At 37.6% G+C, this 13,498-nt stretch overlaps 1 pseudogene; it reads right to left on the reverse strand.

The window, feature by feature from the left end:
• Positions 1-4,334: 4,334 nt before the first annotated feature.
• Positions 4,335-13,269, reverse strand: LOC124968045 (putative gustatory receptor clone PTE01; annotated as a pseudogene).
• Between the last annotated feature and the right edge of the window lie 229 nt (positions 13,270-13,498).

Genomic DNA, 13,498 nt, shown 5'->3' on the forward strand with positions numbered 1-13,498 from the left:
GGAGATCTTTCCATCTTGTAAGGAGTTCTATAAGCCTCTTGTACTCGGTTTTCCATTTCATTCTTCAGATTTGGGAAATTTTCTGTTATTATTTCATTGAATAGATTGTTCATTCCTTTGGTTTGTTTCTCTAAGCCTTCCTCAATCCCAATAATTCTTAAATTTGGCCTTTTCATGATATCCCATAATTCTTGTAGATTCTGTTCATGATTTCTTACCATCTTTTCTGTTTGGCCAACTTTGATTTCAAGATTAAATAATTTGTCTTCAATGTCTGAGCTTCTGTCTTCCAGGTGCTCTATCCTATTAGTTATGCTTTCTATGGAGTTTTTAACTTGGTTTATTGTTTCCTTCATTTCAAGTATTTCAGTTTGTTTTTTTTTCAGTATCTCTAACTCTTTATTGAAATGATCTCTTGCTTCCCGTATTTGGTCTTTTAACTGTTGATTGGTGTGATCATTTAATGCCTGTATTTGCTCTTTCATCTCCTCCTTCAATGCCTGGATTTGCTCTTTCATCTCCTCATTAGCTTCCCTGATCGTTTTAATTACGTACATTCTGAACTCCCTTTCTGACATTTCTTCTGCTGTGCTGTCATTGGGTTTTATTGATGTAGTATCTAGGTTTGTTTGGGACATTTTCTTCCCTTGTTTTCTCATATTGGTCAGTTGTCAGTGGGACCCTGAGATATTGCAGTTTTCCGCTACTGGCTTATAGTGTTCCGGTAGATTTCCAGTGTATCACCTCCCAGCCTTCAGTAGCCTGATGTCTTGGAGGAATCTGATAAAGCAGCTCATCCGAAGAAAACTGCCCCTAGCCCCCTACTGGTTCCACAGTTTGGAACTGGCTCTGTGCGGAAATGCTCTCACTGTGGGCCTGCGCCGTGCAGCTGGACGTGTGGGAGGAGCCCACTGCCGGAGTGTGGAAGGCTACCTTGGGAAGACTCTAGCTGCCCTGCCCGGCTCCAATAAGCCACCTCTATCTGGGCCTGCCACCCGGGCCGAGCTTTACCCAGTGGGCAGACTCACCCGTGGCTCTATTTCAGTCCGAGTCTCTCAATGCCTCCCCTTCTTAACTCCAGGGTTCTGGAGCAACTGGGGGTGCAGTCTCCCTCTAGGCCGCCATCTTGGATCGCCCCGTGAAGAGAGCCTGCAGCCGGAGTGGGCAGAGCCGCCTGAAGAGGTCTCTGGCTGCCCTGCCCTAATCCCAGAGGCTGTTTGCGGATCGCGGCTCTCTGCTGGTTTGTTGCCAGAGTACGCTGCGCTGCAGGGGCTCCGGGACTCGGAGCTTGTTCTGGTCAGAAAGGCTCTCACTAGCGGGCCAGTTCCGTTCTGAGAACCTGGAGAAGCTGGCTGTGTGGGTGGGGCCCACCACCGGAGTGCGCAGGGCTGCCTGTGGATGACTCTAGCTGCCCTGCCCGGCTCCGATAAGCCACCTCTATCTGGGCCTGCCACCCGGACCGAGCTTTACCCAGTGGGCAGACTCACCCGTGGCTCTATTTCAGTCCGAGTCTCTCAATGCCTCCCCTTCTTAACTCCAGGGTTCTGGAGCGACTGGGGGTGCAGTCTCTCTCTAGGCCGCCATCTTGGATCGCCCCCGAGCACACTTTCTTGATCCATTCATCTGGTGAATGGCACCTACATTTGTTACGTAGCTTGGCTATTGTGAACTGTGCTACTATAAATATGTCTGTGACTGCATCGCTGTAGTGTGCTGATTTTAAACCCTTGTGAATATATACCCAGGAGTGGGGTAGCAGGGTCATATGTTCATTTCATTCCTGGTTACATGAGGAATCTCCTACTGCTTTCCAGAGTGTTTGCAGTAATTTGCAGTCCAAGCAAATTGCTGTGTGAGTGTACCCTTTTCCCCACATCCTAGACAACATTTATAGTGATTCGTATTCTTGATTATTGCCATTGTGACTGGAGTGAGATGTAATCCCAATGTAGTTTAATTTGCATTTCTCTAATTGCTACAGATGTTCAACATTTTTTAATCCATTTATTGACCCTTTGTATTTCTTCTTTTGAGAATTGTCTGTTTAGATCTTTATTTTTTTCCTGTGGTGAGAGAGCTTTTTACCTTTATTTTGTTTTTTTTCAGAAGTGCATGACAGTAGAGTGCATTTTGTCATATTATGTATAACTGGAGTATAACTTCTTCTAATTAGGATCCCATTCTTGTGGTTGTATATGATGTGGAGTTTCACTAGTTGTGTATTCATATATGAATATAGGCAGGTTATGTGCAATTCACTCTGCTGTCTTTCCTATTCCTGTCCCCCATCCCTTCCCCTCATTCCCCTTTGTCTAATCCACTGAACTTCTATTCTCTCTCTCCACCCTTGTTGTGTGTTAGCATCCACAATCAGAGAGAACATTCAACCTTTGCTTTTTCTGCACCAATTTATTGATTGGGTTATCTTTTTCTTTGGTGTTGCATTTTTAAAATTCTTTGTATATGCTGGATGTTAATGCCCTATATGAGCTGATGACAAAGATTTTCTCCCATTCTGTTGTCTCTCTCTTCATTCTCTTATTTTCTTTGCTGTGAAGAAGTTTTTAATTTCATGCCATCCAATTTAACTGATTTTTTATTTTATTACTTGTGCTGTAGGAGTCTTGTTATGGAAGTTGGTTTCTATGCCAACACATTGGAGTGTTGGGCCTGCAATTTCCTCAAGTAGTTGTAGGGTTTCTGGTCCAATTCCTATGTCTTTGATCCACTTTGAGTCGACTTTTGTGCAGGGCGAGAGATAGGCATTCAATTCCATTCTGCTACCTGTGGATTTCCAAGTCTCCTAGACCATTTATTGGAGAGGCTATTTTTTCTCCACTGTATTTTTCTGGTAGTTATCTGTATAGGATCAGACAGCAGTAATTTTGAGGGTTTTTCTTTGTGTCCATTAATGTTGTGATGCCAGTTCCATACTGTTTTGTTACTATAGCTCTGTAGTATATAAGTTGTAGGGTTGTGATGCCTCCTGCTTCACTTTTCTCACTAAGGATTGCTTTGACTCTTCTGGGTCTCTTATTTTACCAAATAATTTTCATAACCGCTCCTTCTTAGTTTTATGAAGAATATCATTGGAAATTTGCAGCTCTATAGAGTTTTGGTAGTATGGCCGTTTTGACAGTATTAATTCTGCCTATTCAAGAACATGGGAGGACTTTCTGTCTTTCCATCTTCTCATGCATCTTGTTTTTCTACAGTGCTCTATACTTTTCATAAGATCATTTCAATAAATGAAGAAAAATCATTTGACAAATTTCCAGATCCCTTCATGTTTACAACACTAAAATAACTAGTGATAGAAGAACTTACCACAGCAATGTAAAGGACGTAAATGACAACAATGACCAACATCATACTAAACAGAGAAAAGTTGAAAGGATTTCCTCTAAAACAGGAACAAGTCAAGGCTGCTCACTATTATTCAACACTACTTTTGAAATACTTTCCAGAGTAATCAGATATGTGAAAGTAATTAAAGGGCTATAAATAGGAAAAAAAATCTAATTATCTGTTTGCTGATGACATGTTCCTATAATTACAAGATGAAAAAAATCTAACAGAATATATCATAATACAAGATCAACACTCATAAATCAATCACATTTCTGTACTCCAATGATTCATCTGCTGAAAAAGAAATTAGAAAAACTATCCCATTCCCAATAGCTGAAAAATGATAAAATACATTGGGATTAATCTAACAAAACTGTTGAAGTACCTTGATAATAAAACTATAGAACACTATTATTAAATTTTTGTGTGTATACCATGATTTGAACCCAAGGTGCTTAACCACAGAGCCACATTCCTAGCCCATTCCATATTTTATTTAGAGGCAGGGTCCCACAAATTCCTTAGGGTCTTGGTAAATTGCTGAAGGCTGGCTTTGAACTCGATCCTCCTGCCTCAGACACCTGAGCTTCTGGGATTACAGGTGTATGTCACTGTGCCAGGCAACATTTTAATTTCACTTTTAAAACTTGTTAGCTTCTTGAGTCCACTTTTGGTATGCTATCTGTAAATAACCAAACGTTACAAATTTCACCATGGTTGAGTGCATAGTGTAGTTATATTTATGCTTATTTGTTTTCTTGTGAAAATAACCATCATATATCTCAAAAGCTTGTCATCTTAACAAAGTGAAATCTTGATCCCTGTGTGAAAAATCCCCAACATAGGCTAAAAGCATTCCAATATAAAACATCATGAGAAATTAAAACTATTTATGTTACCCAAGCAACACATTAACAGGAAAAATGTTTAGCTTTGTTGAATTTTCCAAGATATATTGCAACTGGACACCACAGTTGCTAAGATTAGAAAATTCTGCCATGGATTTTCCTAAGTGCGTTTTTAATGTCCCTGTTCCTCAGGCTGTAGATGAAGGGGTTCAGCATGGGGGTGACCACAGTGTACATCACTGAGGCCACTGCACCCTTTCTGGGAGAATGTGATACAGCTGAACTTAGGTACACCCCAGAGGCTGTTCCAAAAAACAAACAAACAACAGCCAGGTGAGACCCACAGGTGGAGAAGGCTTTGTACTTCCCACCTGTGGATGGGATCCTCAGAATGGAGGAAATTATTTTATAGTAAGAGAAAATGATCCCTGAGATGGGGAAAAAGCCATATACAGCAGCAAGTAAATATCTGACAATGTTATCAGAGGAAGTGTCAGAACAGGAAAGATTCAGAAGTTGAGAAGGGTCACAGAAGAAACTAGGAATTTCCACATCTTTGAAGCTGGTAATTTGTAAAATCATCAAATTGTGCAGTTGGGAGTCCAAAAGGCTCAGCAAAAATGACACCAAAGTTAAAAAACCACAGAGGCGAGAGTTCATAATGACCTGATAATGCAGGGGGTGACAGATGGCCACAAATCGGTCATAGGCCATCACAGTCAGAATCATGTCATCCATACAAACAAAAATGGCATATAGAGACATTTGTGTCAAGCATCCCACTTAGGAGATCACACCACTCTGAGTTTGAATATCCACAATCATCTTTGGAGCTGTAGTAGAAATGAAACAAATGTCCACAAAAGACAGGATTGAGAGGAAGAAGTACATGGGGGTGTGGAGGTGGGAGTCAGAGCTGACAGCCAGGATGATGAGCAGGTTCCCAAGCACTGTGACCAGGTACATGAACAGGAACAGGTCAAAGAGGACGGGCTGCAGGTCTGGATCATCTGTGAGGCTCATGAGTTGGAATTCTGAGACAGGTGTTAGATTTTGTACTTGTATATTGCTTGAACACCTTTTGAAAAAGCAGAATGTGAGAATGAAGAAATGTGTAACTGGCACCCCTCAGTCTGTATATATTTGAATGGAAGTATTCACAAAATAATTCACACTTGAGTACTAGGCAGCTTCAACAATGCTTCTCAGAAGTGTAACACCCAATCTTTGTACAGTCTTCCTTCACTTTCTGCATTTTTCACCCCTCTTTCATATCCTCTTAAGAGACTTTGATCTGAACAATGTTAGAAGTCCACGATAATTGGAGAAAGAAGTTCATGATCACAATAAAATATAGCAAACTCTTTTATGAAAAAAAAATCTAGAATGAGTAATGACTTTCTTTTAAAGAAAGTACTATTAATAAGTCTATTTAATAATAAAAGGGAATTCACAAACAATTTGATATGCCTTGTTTGGTTCTATCACCTTGGGATAAATTCATGTGGTTTAAGATGTTGAAAGTACTGTGTGCTGTATACTTTAAATTCTCTGACAACTCAATCATGGTGAGAGATCATAATAGGAAAATATGGTGTGCAAATTGTCTTCAAAGGATCTCATCATTCTTTGAATTTTTTTAATTTCCACCTCCTTTTTGGATTTCAGGTTTTCCTTGAAAATTTGTATAAATTAATAAGCATCCTTGCCTTTGATGAATTTTAAATTTTGGTAAATATTGGTAAGTGCACATAATTAATAGTATTGGTTACCACAAATGTGGCATTCTTGTATACAACCTGTAAACAGTTCTAAAATCTTAAACCTTAAGAGAAACCTTTGAATGGCTTAAATTTTGATACTTATATTTAAATAAAGAATATTTCAGTTTTTGTATTATATTACATTGATATTTGTATAAAGTTTGATATTTTGTATCAACCCATAGATCATTAATATATCCACTACACAAAACAATTCTTCATTGTTTTTGTCTTCATTCTGTTCTGCGGTTTTATAGATATTCTTATGTCAGTTATGTAAAGTAAAGAGATGGTCAGTATCTGTCAGGTTTCACTGTGATTGAATTGGACAACAGAAGACAGAGCAAAACAACCAGTAACATAATTACTTCCTAAAACTTCCTCATCTGTTAAATAGTAATAATAATTACTGACATTGTAAAGTTGCTATAAGGCATTCTTTTAAATTTGAGATTGAGAACCAGGCACAGTGGCATATGACTGTAATCCCAGTGACTTGGAAGCCTGAGGCAGGAAGATCATGAGTTCAAATATAGCCTCAGCAACTTAGCGAGGCCCTAAGCAACTAAATGAGTCTCTGTCTCTAATAAAATATAGAAAAGGGCTGGATATATGGCTTGGTGGTTAAGCACCCTTGGGTTCAACCAATAGCATCAAACAAAAAATTGAGATTGAGAATCCTGAGATCCCTCTCTAGGATCCCTCTCCTATGCTCAGGAGGTCCACTTGCTCTGTTGTGCAGGTGCTAGAAGATCAAGAGGGAGAACACTGGGCACCTTGAAAGCCAGTAAATAAACACAGGTGCAATTTTATACCTGGATTACAGGAAGTGTGGAGAATATTATCCAGTTCTTGTTTTTCTTAAGACTGATTAGTACGAGGCTTTGTTCTGAAGTGATTGTAGTGAGAGTTCAATATCTTCTTTTAAAGTGGAAACAGCAAGGATGCACATTGAGTGAAGGCATTGATACCTGGATATTTGCCTAACCTAGGGATCTTCAGAGAAAGAAGTTCACTAAATAATCACTTGCATAAAAGTAGAAGCAATAATCACCATAGAAGACATGTATACCTACAAGCAGTATGAAAAAGCAACTGAAGAAACCACCCCAAATAACCCAAAACACATCAAGACCTGTTTCCATTGACACCACAATGGAGGAAATGTCAGAGAATACAAATTTAGAGAGCTCACTGTTAAAATGTTCAATGAGATAAAAGAAGATGTAAAGAATTTACTTAGTAAAGAAACTCAACGATCATTCCAACAAAGAGATGGAGATTCTGAAACAGAATGAAACAGAAATTGCAGAAATGACTCCATAAATCAAAAAAAAGGTCAATGGAAAAAATCAACAATAGATTAGACCCCTTTAAAGACAAACTCTCAGACATCGAACACAATGCTTGATATCTTGAAAATAAGTTCAAAAATAAAGAAAAATTGTTAAGATATCATGACCAGAATATTCAAGAAATCTGGAATGACATTAAGACAACAAATCTAAGAATCATTGGTGTAGATGACAGCTCCAAAACACAAAATAAAAAAAAATACATGATGTTATAACTGAAATAATATCAGAAATTTTTCCAATCTTGGTAATGATATAGAATTCCAAATACAAGATGCATATAGAACCCCACATAGACAAGACCAAAAAGGATCCTCCGCTAGACACATTATGATGAAAATGCCTAATCTATAGGAGAAGGAGAGAATTTGAAAGACCTCAAGGAAAAATGGCATATCACATTTAGAGGTATGACAATTCAGAAATCAAGTGATTTCTCAATCAAGACCTTAAAAGTCAAGAAGACTTGACAAAATATTTATCACACCCAAAAGAAAATGGGCACCAATCAAGATTACAATATCCATCAAAACTAGCATTTGAAATTGAAGATGATTTAAAAACTTCTATGATAAAGAGAAGCTAAAAGAATTCCTAACCACTGAACCAGCTCTACAGAGTCAATGAAATATTTCATCAGAAAAATGAAAATTAAAATAAAGATGGGTATATGAATGAATCACACTAAAAGAAAAGTCAATTAAATTAGACATCCAAAGAACCAAGGTGAAAGGATGGAAAAAGATATAAAAAGATATATCGTGCTAGTGGAAATGAAGTGCAAGCAGAAGGAGATACTCGCCTACTAAAGTAGACTTGAAGCAAATTAACTGCAAGAGAAAAAATAAGCCTCTTCATAGTTACTAAGGAAATCATCCAACAACAAGATATTATGAGCATAAAACTTCATGCCCAGTACATCAGTGAACCTGCATACATGCACATAACAAAGCATCTCAATATGAAGATTGAGACCACAGTGCAATACTGTGCCATTTCAACACCCCTTTCTGAGACAGGTCATTCAGACATAACCTAAGACTGTTCAGAAGTAAATATTATAACTAATCGAATGAACTTGAGACAGCTGTAGAATATTTCATCCAACAAAAGCTGAATTCGTATTCTTCTCAGTGGCACATGAAAAAGTTTCTAAAACATTAGGTTTTAGGGAACAAAGCAAATCTTAGTAACTACCAAAAAAGGATATAATTTCTTGAGTTTTATCATATTATAATGGAATTAATGTAGAAATCAATGAGAATATAAAATGCAGAAACCATGCTAACACCTGGAGATTAAATAACACATTTGTTAACATTAAATGGAACATAAAAGAAATCAGAGGAGAAATAAAAACTTCATAGAAAGAAATGAGAATAGAGAGAGAATATATGAAAATCTTTGGAACAGGATGAAGATAGTTCTAAGAGGAAAGTTTATAGCACTGAGTTTCTACATTAAAAAAAGAAAAGTACCAAATAAGTTGCCTAACATCATAACACAAGGACCTAGAAAAAGAAGAACACACTAATTCCAAACTCAGTTAGAGATAGGAAATAATTAAAATCAGAAAATAAATAAATAAAAAGGAGAATTAAAAAGTAAAAAGAATCAGCACAAATGAGTTGTTTCTTTGAAAACATAAACAAGATTGATAAACCCTTAGCCAAACTAACCAAAAAAAGAGAAGACCCAAATCAACAAAATCAGTGTGACGAAAAATAAAATATCATCAAAGACACTTCTGAAATTCAGAGGACCATTAGAAAGTATTGGGAAAATTGATACACCAATAATATAGAAAATTATAAAGATACTGACAAGATTTCTAGACAAATATTACCAAAACAAATTGAATCAGGAGGATATACAAAACTTAAATAAACCAATATGAAACAAATAATTTTAAGCAACAATTCAAACCTTCCAACAAAGAAAAGTCCAGCAATGGATGGATATTAAACCAAATTCTACCAGACCTTTCAAGATGAAATAATGCCAGTTCTCCTCAAATTACTCCATGATATAGAAAAGGGGGAACATTTGAAATTCATTCTATACAGGCAGTATCACCATGAAACCAAAACCAGACAGAAAAGTCAAGGAAAGAAAAAGTCAGACCAATAAACCTGATGAACATAGATGCAAAACTTCTTAACAAAATATTGATAAGCTGCATTAAGAAACACACTAAAAAGATAGCATAACATGAACCAGTGGGGTTCATTCCCGGGATGCCATGTTTGTTCAACATATGCAAATCAATCATGTAGCACACCATGTAAGTGGAGATTAGGACAAGAATCATGTGATTATCTCAATAGGTGCAGAGAAAGCATTTGACAACGTCCAGCACTCTTCCTGTGAGCAACACTGGAGAAACTCTCATATGTGGAAGTTAGATCAAAATAGGAGGGGAAAGGGTTGGAATCCTATGGAAATGCAGTAGAGATCAGTACAGCAGAGAAGGGATTGAGGGCCCAGGCAGGGAGGAGGGGTGGGAAATGGAAGATAAAGTGAAGTGAATATGACTAAACTTGCCTGTGGACACCTATGACTATTCCACAGTGAAGATGTCCTTCATGCATATTGATAAAACACTAATTTTGAAAAGCATAAATAAATACAAGAAAGACCAGTAGTGAAAAGAAGATAGGAAGAGGGAGGAGGGAAGGGAAAGGTGAAGTGTCCTGGGGACTGAATTGGAGCAGATTAGATTCCATGTTTGTGTAATTATGTCAGAAAGAACCCAGTCTATAACTACAATGCATTAATAAAAACTAATCCTGGGGATTGTACAAGACCAACAATCACCAGGAGAACACCAGAGGGATGAGTAGTGCAAGTGATGGTCACCAAGGATGCAAAACTTGTGGGTGAAACAAACGGGAACATTAGTTTGCCTGATTTACTGTAAATCCTCTTAAACATACTGTAACACATTTCTTCACTTGATTTGTTTTCAAAACCCATTATTATTCAGTGATAAACTTACAACACTATATTGTAGGGTATATAATCCATAGATACAACATGTTTACTATCTGCAGAAAGATAGAATAAAGTCTTTTATTGCTTAATATTTTGTATTCATTAAACTCATACAATATTGATTCTAAGTAAATTGTCATATGTTAAGATGCATATCATAATCTAAAGAGGAACTAGAAAAAATGCAAAGCTCTGTCATTAGTATGTTATTACTAGTAAGCAATTAAAATAAGTAGAATAGGCATTTTCAAATCTCCACAGGCCATGTATTCGCAATGGTAAATAAGAAAGAACCAAACTGAACTCATGAGTATATTTTCATGCATCCATATAATGCAATGCTGCTCAGCATACAAAGGAACATATTACTGAAGCACATACCCTGCTTGAATCTCCCAAATTTTCTGTGCTAGACGACTGATCTAAAACCATGTATATTGTCTGATTTCAAGCAAAATGAACCTAGGTTTAAAAATTCACAACAGTAACTTGCATCTGGGGGAGAAAAATGTTGCCTGGAAAGAGACAGAGATAATTTTCTTGGGATATTGGGATTTGTTTGATGCTTCAAAGCAGTAAGGTTTTATGGGTATATTTGTGAAAAATGTACAGTTAAGATTTATGACATTCAATATGTGTATATCTGAACTCACCAAAAAATAAATAAGTGGGATTGCATTGGGAAAGGGTTAGAAGCACAGAAAAAATGAAATAAAATTAGCAGATGTTCAATCTGAGGAACAGACTACTATTCACTTTATTTTACATATTCATAACATGTCAAGAAATACAATGCTTATGTAAAAGAAAAATATTTTCAAGTTGCATATCTACTAGTTATGTCTCGTTAATACATCCACCTGTTGTCAGACTTACACCACTTCAATCAGCATGTGTACCTTTGAAGTGTGTGGTGGTCCTTTCTTACACCAGTGTCGAAACTTACTATCTAATAATATCTTTCACTTAGAACATTCTCCATGAATAAAAGATTATTATTTTAGTCAGTATTACACACTACATATTTTAAAAAATATTAATTGGATAACACTTGTCTCAGGACTAACATTGGAGAGAGATCTGAACAATCACCTAAGAAATTTGAGTTCTTAACATCTTTGCCTCATTCTATTCTCCTGCAAACATGTCTCCCAGACACATCTAGTGTCATGAACAGGGAAGGAGTCATTTCCTGTTGGAGTTTCCTTATCAGTGTTCTTTATGTACCCATAAACACTTGTCCTTTAAAAAACTTTCCTGAGTACCCAACTCATATCTAAGTAGTCTGCAAGACAATTCCTACTGACCCTGAAATGAGTCTGTGAACTACATTCATCTCCTTCATTCAGTCTGGAAATGAAGCAAAGCATTAACTGTAGACAGAACATCATTTAACCAGAATGTTATTTATATGGCAATCAATTCAAAATTTTTTGACCCCTGTCCTCATTACACAAATAAAATCTTCTATATAATAGGTTACCTGAGGGTAGTTGTTTGATTTCCAACTAAAATGCAAGTCCAATCTTACTATTAATGACCAACACATATGGCCCTGTAAGACAAAGTCATTAACACCTACATTCACTTAATCATGACTTTTGAAACCAAAATACAGTGGCACCCTAGCTAGTAATATTGTTTTCATAATAATTTGTGAAGAAATTTGGTCTTGTGCAGGGAATACTTCTATTTTGGTCCAGGAAAGGAGAGAGTACACTGGTTGGAGTCAGAAAGCAGCATTCAGTCCTGCATCACTAACCTGACATTGTGTGCAGAATGTGTGTGAATCCCTCTACTTCCTCCTACTCACATTGCTCAGTGGAGCAACAGGAGCATCTCTACAACTTGGGTGGCACCTACGGGAAACGTGAAATTTAACAAATGCTGATCCCTGTGATTTTAGTAAAATATTCCATGAGTAGGGAACATAAATGCTGGAGGAAAACAATTGTCTAGGGACCCTGGAGCCTGCTATGATGTGTAACTCAGAAGTGTGACCCTTTGGAAAGCAGAAGCCTTGAGTGGCTCCTTCAGTTCAACCCTAGGTTCCTTTTCCCAAGCCCATGAAACTCCCTGTCATGATCTTTTAAAAACTGACTATGTAAGATGATATTCATTGAAAAATAAAGGGCCTTTATCACCATGAGATGGACACAAGCAAGACATTGTGTGAACCTGCCTCTATTCCCAAGGGACATTCATAAAGGGACAAAATTTCAGATGGAAATGCCAAGTGTGCTGAACCAAATGGATTTGGGCCAGTCTTAGGAAAGACAGGTGGGTCTCTTAAACATTCAACAGACTAGCTTTTGATGCCTCCCCTGTGCCAGGAAAACAAGTCTGTGTGGAATCCAAAATGAATTGGGGAGGCAGTTTTCCCAAATATACAACATACACAACTATAGGGTCATACATAAAGCATCCTCTAGAGAGCTAGAAGAATGGTGACTTCAGGTCACTTCAGGCATTAGCTGAGTGACATGAGAATTAACTTTGTCATTAGTAATAACAATGATAATACCTAAGTGTTATTTTGCCTTAACCTAGTAGATATGCCAAATATTATTTATAAAAAGAGAAACCATTCTTCATTTAATCATGACTCACTGGAGTTGTACCAAATAGAAATAAACTCAGATAAAAATGCTGAGTCTCAGAGGGGGAAACAACCCTCCCTACCTCTCAGATAAAGAGAGCAGCTGGGAAGTTACAAAATTGAAATGTCAGACTCTGAGTCTGATCCAGTAAATATTTTTATTGTTTACCAACAGACAGAATGTTTTCAGCATATGTCTTGATAAATCTCAGGCACATTTAAAAAATATTTCCAGCTTTATGAATGGGAATGAGATCAAACCCTGACCTCATGTTTGCTTTCAGCTTGGAAGGACTATTTTCAAGCTTGGAGGAGCAAGGGGTGAGCTCAGGGAGGTTCTGGAGGAGGTCCAAGAGCATGATCTGCACTGAAAGATCATCAGCCTCCCTACTGTGACCTCTCCTGTGACCTGTGGCTGTTCTTCCATATGCATGTGCAGGCACCCCTACTGCTCTGCCCTGTGAACCTCAGGAATCCCACAAGGAGCAGCACCCTGGGAAAGGCTCTCTTTCTGCAGTGACAGGAGGAGGAATGGCTGCCTGGCTTGATGATGGGAGAGCCTGCCAGGAATCTCTGCCCTGAGGCCCT

The sequence above is a fragment of the Sciurus carolinensis genome, chromosome 17 (genome assembly GCF_902686445.1).
Source record: "Sciurus carolinensis chromosome 17, mSciCar1.2, whole genome shotgun sequence".
NCBI lineage: Eukaryota > Metazoa > Chordata > Mammalia > Rodentia > Sciuridae > Sciurus > Sciurus carolinensis.